At 44.8% G+C, this 7,500-nt stretch overlaps 1 pseudogene; it reads right to left on the bottom strand.

The window, feature by feature from the left end:
- Positions 1-373: 373 nt before the first annotated feature.
- Positions 374-7,500, bottom strand: part of LOC128354670 (echinoderm microtubule-associated protein-like 6) — a 24,020-nt pseudogene continuing 16,893 nt past the window's right edge.

Here is a 7,500-nt window from a genome sequence, read left to right on the forward strand (position 1 = left end):
TCTCATCCTCCTCTTTCTTTATCTTTCTCCTTTTTCTTTCTTTCTTTCTTTCCTCATCTTCCTCCCTTTTCTTCCTTCGTTCCTTCCTTCCTTCCTTCCTTCCTTCCTTCAGCTTATTCTTATTCTTCAGATCAACTTTTAAATCCATGTTTCCACAGAAGGAGGACTGTGGATTTAGTCCTCCATCATTGAGTAATAGTGAACCTACCTTTAACGTGGTTCATTATGTAATGAGTTAGAAGTTATATGTATATATTCTGTCTATAGATATAACATTATCAGCCATTATATCCTCCATCACTTCCATTGTAAACATTATGAAGGATCTTCTAATGGTCAGTATGAACAGGAGGAATGCAAAGTCTCTCCTCACCTTGTCGAGGGAGAACATGGCGAACACGGGTCCGTCGTGAGCTTTGACCGTTTTCAGCAGCAGCGGTTCCTTCCAGATGTAAACGTCTCCGGTGGCGGCTCCGGAGAACACCAACGCCTCACTGCGGCCGTAGCACACTGACATCATGGTCTCCGGACGGCTGACGCTCCTGAACGCACCACGCCTGAACGTCAGACCGCCACCTGGAGGGAAGAGAGAGGGAAATACTAAAGATTAAATTAAATCTTAATTAACCCTCCTGTTGTCCTCAGGTCAAGGAAGAAAGGAAGGAAGGAAATAAGGAAGGGAGGAGGAAGGGAGGACGGAAGGAAGGAAGGGAGGAAGGAAGGAAGGAAGGAAGGAAGGAGGGGAGGAAGGAAGGAAGGAGAGAAGGAAAGGATGAAGGAAAGGAGGAGGTGAGGAAGGAAGGAAGGAAGGATGGAGAGAAGGAAGGAAGGGAGGAAGGAAGGAAGGAAGGAAGGGAGGAAGGAAGGAAGGAAGGAAGGAAGGGATGAAGGATAGGAGGAGAGAAGGAAGGGATAAAGGAGAGGAGGAGGTGAGGAAGGAAGGAAGGAAGGGAGGAAGGAAAGGAGGGAGGGGGAAGGAAGGAAGGAAGGAAGGAAGGAAGGAAAGGAGGAAAAGGGGAAGAAGGAAGGAAAGGAGGGAGGACGACAGGAGGGTTAAACATGGAGGAGATCCATTAATAACTGCGGTGCAACGGCATGAAGAGATTTATAGGTGAGGAGAAGAAGTTTAAAAGTGATGTGGAAGTTAACAGGAAGCCAGTGCAGCTGTTTGAGTGTGGGGGAGAGGGGGGATGGTGTGCTGCCAGGGTTTAGTTTGAGTGAGAACCCTGGCAGCTGAGTTTTGGACGTGTTGGAGCCTGTCCAGCGTTTTATTGGGGACCCCATACAGGATGGCATTATAATAGTCCAGACGTGAGGTGATGAATGCATGTATGAGAGTCTCAGCAACTGAGTCAGAGAGTGAGAGTACTACTAAAGTAGCCCTTTACATCCACAGTGTGATGCTAATTAGTCCAAATAACACCTGTTTAAAGTTTTGTTCCTGCGAATTTGGAGCCGCTCAAGTTAGCCGTAGCGATTAACGCACTTCCTGTCATTTTCACAAAATAAAACACCCGTTGCCTTTTATTATCAAGAAAACCATAACGATAGAATTTGGTGCTTTTATTTTGAAAACCAGGAAGCGAACATACCCTCGCTGTAGCTAACTTGAAACCACCGAGGTGGTGATCTGTGACGTTTGTATTTTGGGTTTTTTTCAGAAGTTGCATTGCATCTTGGGTAATGTGAGTGTGAGTAGTAGCGTTGCATCTTGGGTAATGTGAGTGTGAGTAGAAGCGTTGCATCTTGGGTAATGTGAGTGTGAGTAGTAGCGTTGCATCTTGGGTAATGTGAGTGTGAGTAGCAGCGTTGCATCTTGGGTAATGTGAGTGTGAGTAGTAGCGTTGCATCTTGGGTAATGTGAGTGTGAGTAGTAGCGTTGCATCTTGGGTAATGTGAGTGTGAGTAGTAGCGTTGCATCTTGGGTAATGTGAGTGTGAGTAGTAGCGTTGCATCTTGGGTAATGTGAGAGTGAGTTGTAGCGTTGCATCTTGGGTAATGTGAGTGTGAGTAGTAGCGTTGCATCTTGGGTAATGTGAGTGTGAGTAGTAGCGTTGCATCTTGGGTAATGTGAGTGTGAGTAGTCAGCTCTTGATGCATACTCTGCATTTCTGGAGAATCTAGTAAACCATCCAGGAACTTCTCACATACTCTAAATCACTACGCAGTTAAACACACTACATACTTCACATGATGTCAGAGTTAGTAGAGGAGTAGGAAAGGATGCAGTTTAGAATAGAGCTTATGATAATAATTTATTCATGCAGATTGTGTCTGGTTGAACTCAAAGTGAAACGTCCTGTTTTACCTGCATGTTGCCAGAACTTGATGTGTTTGATTCCCACAGTGACCAGTTTGTCCATCACCATGGGATTACACTTCACCACAAATATCTTCTCTTTATGACCCCTGCAGAAAAAAACCCAACAAAATAACACAATTAAATACAGCCGAGCTAGCAGCCGAGGTAGCCGCCGAGCTAGCAGCCGAGTTAGCCGCCGAGCTAGCAGCCGAGCTAGCAGCCGAGTTAGCCGCCGAGCTAGCAGCTGAGTTAGCAAACACACAATTTAATACAGTAGTATTGATTGTAGTTTTTACAGTACCTTGCAGTACTTTACAGTAGTATTGTAGTTTTTACAGTACCTTGCAGTAGTTTACAGTAGTATTGTAATTTTTTTACAGTACCTTGCAGTAGTTTACAGTAGTATTGTAGTTTTGTACAGTACCTTGCAGTAGTTTACAGTAGTATTGTAGTTTTTACAGTACCTTGCAGTACTTTACAGTAGTATTGTAGTTTTTACAGTACCTTGCAGTAGTTTACAGTAGTATTGTAATTTTTTTACAGTACCTTGCAGTAGTTTACAGTAGTATTGTAGTTTTGTACAGTACCTTGCAGTAGTTTACAGTAGTATTGTAGTTTTTACAGTACCTTGCAGTAGTTTACAGTAGTATTGTAGTTTTGTACAGTACCTTGCAGTAGTTTACAGTAGTATTGTAGTTTTTACAGTACCTTGCAGTAGTTTACAGTATTGATTGTAGTTTTTTTACAGTACCATGCAGTAGTTTATAGTAGTATTGTAGTTTTTACAGTACCTTGCAGTAGTTTACAGTAGTATTGTAGTTTTTTACAGTACCTTGCAGTAGCGAGTTTCTCTCCTCTCTTCCAGTCCCAGACTACAATTGAATGTCCGTCATCGACTCCCACTGACACCAGACTCTTCCCATCAGCTGGACCACAAACACAGAGATAAAATATCAGGAGGAGGTTTTTACCTTCTTCTCATCGGAGCTATTTTCAACAGCACAGGGAGGAAAACTCAAACTGGAGGACCAAGACAGAGATTTTTAGGAACTTCAGAGTCAAACAGAGAGCAGAGAGAAAGTACATTTAATATAAGTATAACTGTGAGGATTGGTGCTTTACTTTAGTGCCTCAATGTTCTACATATGAGACGTAATACTGCCGTCTATCACCTGCTGTGCTCCAACCTTCCTTCCTTCCTTCCTTTCCTTCCTCCCTTCCTCTTTTCCTTTCTCCCTCCGTCCTTCTTTCCTTCCTTCTTTCCTCACTCCCTCCCTCCTTCCCTCCTTCTTTCCTTCCCTCCCTCCTTCCTTCCTTCCTCCCTCCCTCCTTCTTTCCTTCCCTCCTTCCCTTTCTCCCTCAGTCCTTCCTTCCTTCTTTCCTTTCCTCTCCTCTCCTCCCTCCCTCCCTCCTTTCCTCCCTTCCTCCCTTCCTTTGTCCCTCCTTTCCTTCATTCTTCCTCCCTTCTTTCCTTTCCTCCCTCCCTCCCTCCCTCCCTCCTTTCCTTCCTTCATCCATGCCTTTGTCCCTCCTTTCCTTCCTTCTTCCTCCCTCCTTTCCTTCCTTCCTTCTTTCCTCCTCCCTCCCTCCCTTCCTTCCTTCCTTCCTTGACTCGAAGGACAACAGGAGGGTTAAGCCCATAACCTTAAAGCATTTCTATCTTTATTCTTTCTTTCCTCTCCACTCTGTGTGTGTGTGTGTGTGTGTGTGTGTGTGTGTGTGTGTGTGTGTGTGTGTGTGAAGGGCGAGCTGCTGCATACGTTTGTCCCGACAGGCATAAATAAAGTTGTATTGATTTTACTTGAGGGTACCTGAGAAGTCCAGAGCACACACTCCTCTCTGGTGAAATCCTTTAAGCAAAGAGAGACACTTCAGCGTCTGGATGTCCCACACGTGGATGGCCGGGTCTCTCCCCACCTAAACACACATTACAGCATTTCCATCAACATGTTTCAACACATTCTTACCAGTTAATTAAATATGCAACAAAGATCTTAAAGTGAATTCAGACATTTTCTTCTAAACACATTAAATAGGTCATAAATGTATTTCTAAAAAAGGTGTAAAAAGCATTTCAACCATTTAGATTTGAATTGTGGAGCTAGGATTAGCATAAACCCGCCCCTGCTGCTGTAGAGGTAGAAATACATTCAGCACACACTACTACTACTACAGTCTACAGTTAGCCAGTTAGCTGAGTTAGCACTACTACTACTACAGTCTACAGTTAGCCAGTTAGCTGAGTTAGCTGCCGAGTTAGCCGCCGAGCTAGCAGCTGAGTTAGCCGACAAGCTAGCCGCCGAGTTAGCTGCCGAGTTAGCCGCCGAGCTAGCAGCTGAGTTAGCAGCCGCTGAGCTAACCGCCAAGCTAGCCGCCGAGTAAGCCGCTGAGTTAGCAGCAGAAAGCTCTCAGACCTAGCGTCCATGTTTCTGGTAGAGGTGGTGACTTTGATTGACAGGTGACACTTAGTAGGGGGCGGGGCTTCAGCAAACTCAGAGGCCACGCCCACAGCGTTTGGGAGCAGAGAAAGAGGCTGATTTTTACACAACTTTGAAGCCTAATTTAATATATTTGGCATTTTTTTTAATCATTCAAATTTGGCAGGGTGGTTAACAACACACTTTTCTGTGGTATGTAAAACTCAGAACACAAATGCGTGTCAATGCGTGTGCGTGTGTGTGTGTGTGTGTGTGTACCTGTCCCGTAGCAGCGAAGTCCTTCAGCGGATGGATGCTGAGGCTCAGGATGTCGTCATCGTGGCCGAGGTAGAAGCGCTGGCTGTGCAGCTGCCGGTTGTAGACGACGCCCACCGCCGCCACGTGGTACAACACCTCGCCGCCCTGCGTGTAGAACAGGTTGTTCCTGCAGTCGTAACCACGGTAACTGCACACAGACACACACACACACACACACACACACACACACACACACACACACACACACACACACACACACACACACAGACATAAGATATTTCTATTGGTTGAAGCATCTGGATCTTAACTGGATGTCTATCTATCTATCTATCTATCTATCTATCTATCTATTTATCTACCTATCTATCTATCTATCCGTATGTATGTCCTTCCAATATCTCATCAACCGTTCATCCGATTGATTTCACACCTGGCAGATGTTTGGCTGCCGACCCGAGGAAGTGCAGTGTGCAGCATGAAGCTATTTGGATGAACGGTTCCTGAGAAATTCATAAAAATACCACATGACCAACACTGATTCTGCTTCTTCTACACTGCTGTCAGAGTCAACAAGCAGAAGTAGTTACAGCACCACACTGCCATAGTTTGGTATGGTGAGGTCATTTTGAGGTAGAGTATTAAAAAGACTGGATGGTTTTGTGCATTTTGGGTGAGTTACTAGGAGCACAGGCCAGATTCTGTGGCGTGGGAAGTGATACGATAGTGAGATGGCATTCAGATCTTTTTTAACCCTTTACTGGGAAAATGATTATATTTGGTAACTTCTGTACATATCCCAAAATATCCTTCCTTCCTTCCTTCCTTCTTTCCTTCCTTTCCTCCCTCCCTGCCTTCTTTCTTCCCTTCCTCTTTTCCTTTCTCCCTCCCTCGTTCCTTATTTCCTCCGTCCTTCCTTCCTTTCCTTCCATCTGTCCTTCCTCCCTCCCTCCTTCTCTCCTCCCTTCCTTCTTTCCTTCCTCCGTCCTTCCTTCCTTCCATCTGTTCTTCCTCCCTCCTTCCTTCTTTCTTCCCTTCCTCCTTCCTCCCTCCCTCCTTCATTCCTTTCCTTCCTCCCCCTACCTTCCTTCCTTCCTTCCTTCCTTCTTTCCTCCGTCCTTCCTTCCTTTCCTTCCTCCCTCCTTCCTTCCCTTCCTTCCTTCCTTTCATCCATCCTTCCTTCTTCCCTTCCTTTCAATGAGTGTCCTGTAAAGGGTTAAATCTAAATATGTGGTCTCTTAACATTTGACTCTACTATTCTTGTTCCTCAAGCAAAGGCCAGCCGCCGCTATCAGGACGTGGACAAAACCTTGAAGACATGCTGCAGGATGTGAAAGGTGTGACGCATTCAATTTACATCTGTAAATTGTAGTGTCGACCTACTGATAGTGTGCGTGAGAGGCGTTTAAGGGACAAGCACTCTCGACCTCACAGACAGGCCCGTTTTGAACAAGTACTGATCTACTAATCTCTTTTTTTTAACCCTTGTGTCATCCTCCCGGGTCAAATTGACCCCGGCTGTTTTGACTTGTTCCTTCTTTCCTCCCTCCCTTCCTTCCTTCCTTCCTTCCTTCCTCCCTCCTTTCCTTCCTTACCTATTTCTGTCTGTCTTTCCTCCCTCCTTTCCTTCCTCCTTCCTTCCTTCCTCCCTCCCTCCTTCCCTTCATTCTTCTTTCCTTCCTTCCTTCTTCCTTCCCTCCCTCCTTTCCTTCCTCCCTTCATTCTTCCTTCCTTCCTTCCTTCCCTCCTTTCCTTCCTTCCTTCCTTCCTTCCCTCCTTTCCTTCCTCCTTTTCTTCCTTCTTCCCTCCTTCCTTCATTCCTTCCTTCCTTCCTCCCTCCTTTTAGTCTAGCTTTTATTAAATGTAGGTTTTTTATTTCATCTTACTTTTGTTTTGTCTTTTTCTCTAGCTTTTACTTTGCATGCAATGATCTCACTTTTTCTCTTTTTCTTTCTCATCATGTTTTTATACCTTTTCTTTATGTTGTTCTTGGTTCTGTCTTATTGTCAGCTTGCCAATCTACCGTGAAGCACTTTGAACTACATACTGATACACACACACACACAGAGTCCACAATGTGACACAGATAATATCTAATACAGTTGTGGAGTGGGAAGCTCTATTTCAGGCTGCTGTTGTTTCTGGAAGTAAAACTCTCCATTCATTTCTCTCATGGACAATGTTAGTGAGTCACAGTTCACCTACAGCGTGGATAAACATGAAACTCTCCCGGTTGAATCATCATCAGTGCAGAAAATGAACAACTGTGATAGAAAATATCTGGTTCTGTGATAAAAAGTCAAAGATACTCTGAGGGTAAGAGCTATGAACTATGACTATATCCAATCACAGAGGCATGAGACCAATATGACATCACTTTAACATGAAGAGGTGCAGGTCTAAACCAGGTGGGGAGTTCTGGTCCTCTGAAATGAGGCCAATGCGGAAGTAACTTAGAGCTGCATTCTATCAAAAGGCCACCAGGGGGCAACCGTCTCTATACAA

Source organism: Scomber japonicus, assembly GCF_027409825.1.
Source record: "Scomber japonicus isolate fScoJap1 chromosome 14 unlocalized genomic scaffold, fScoJap1.pri SUPER_14_unloc_2, whole genome shotgun sequence".
NCBI classification, from domain to species: Eukaryota; Metazoa; Chordata; class Actinopteri; order Scombriformes; family Scombridae; genus Scomber; species Scomber japonicus.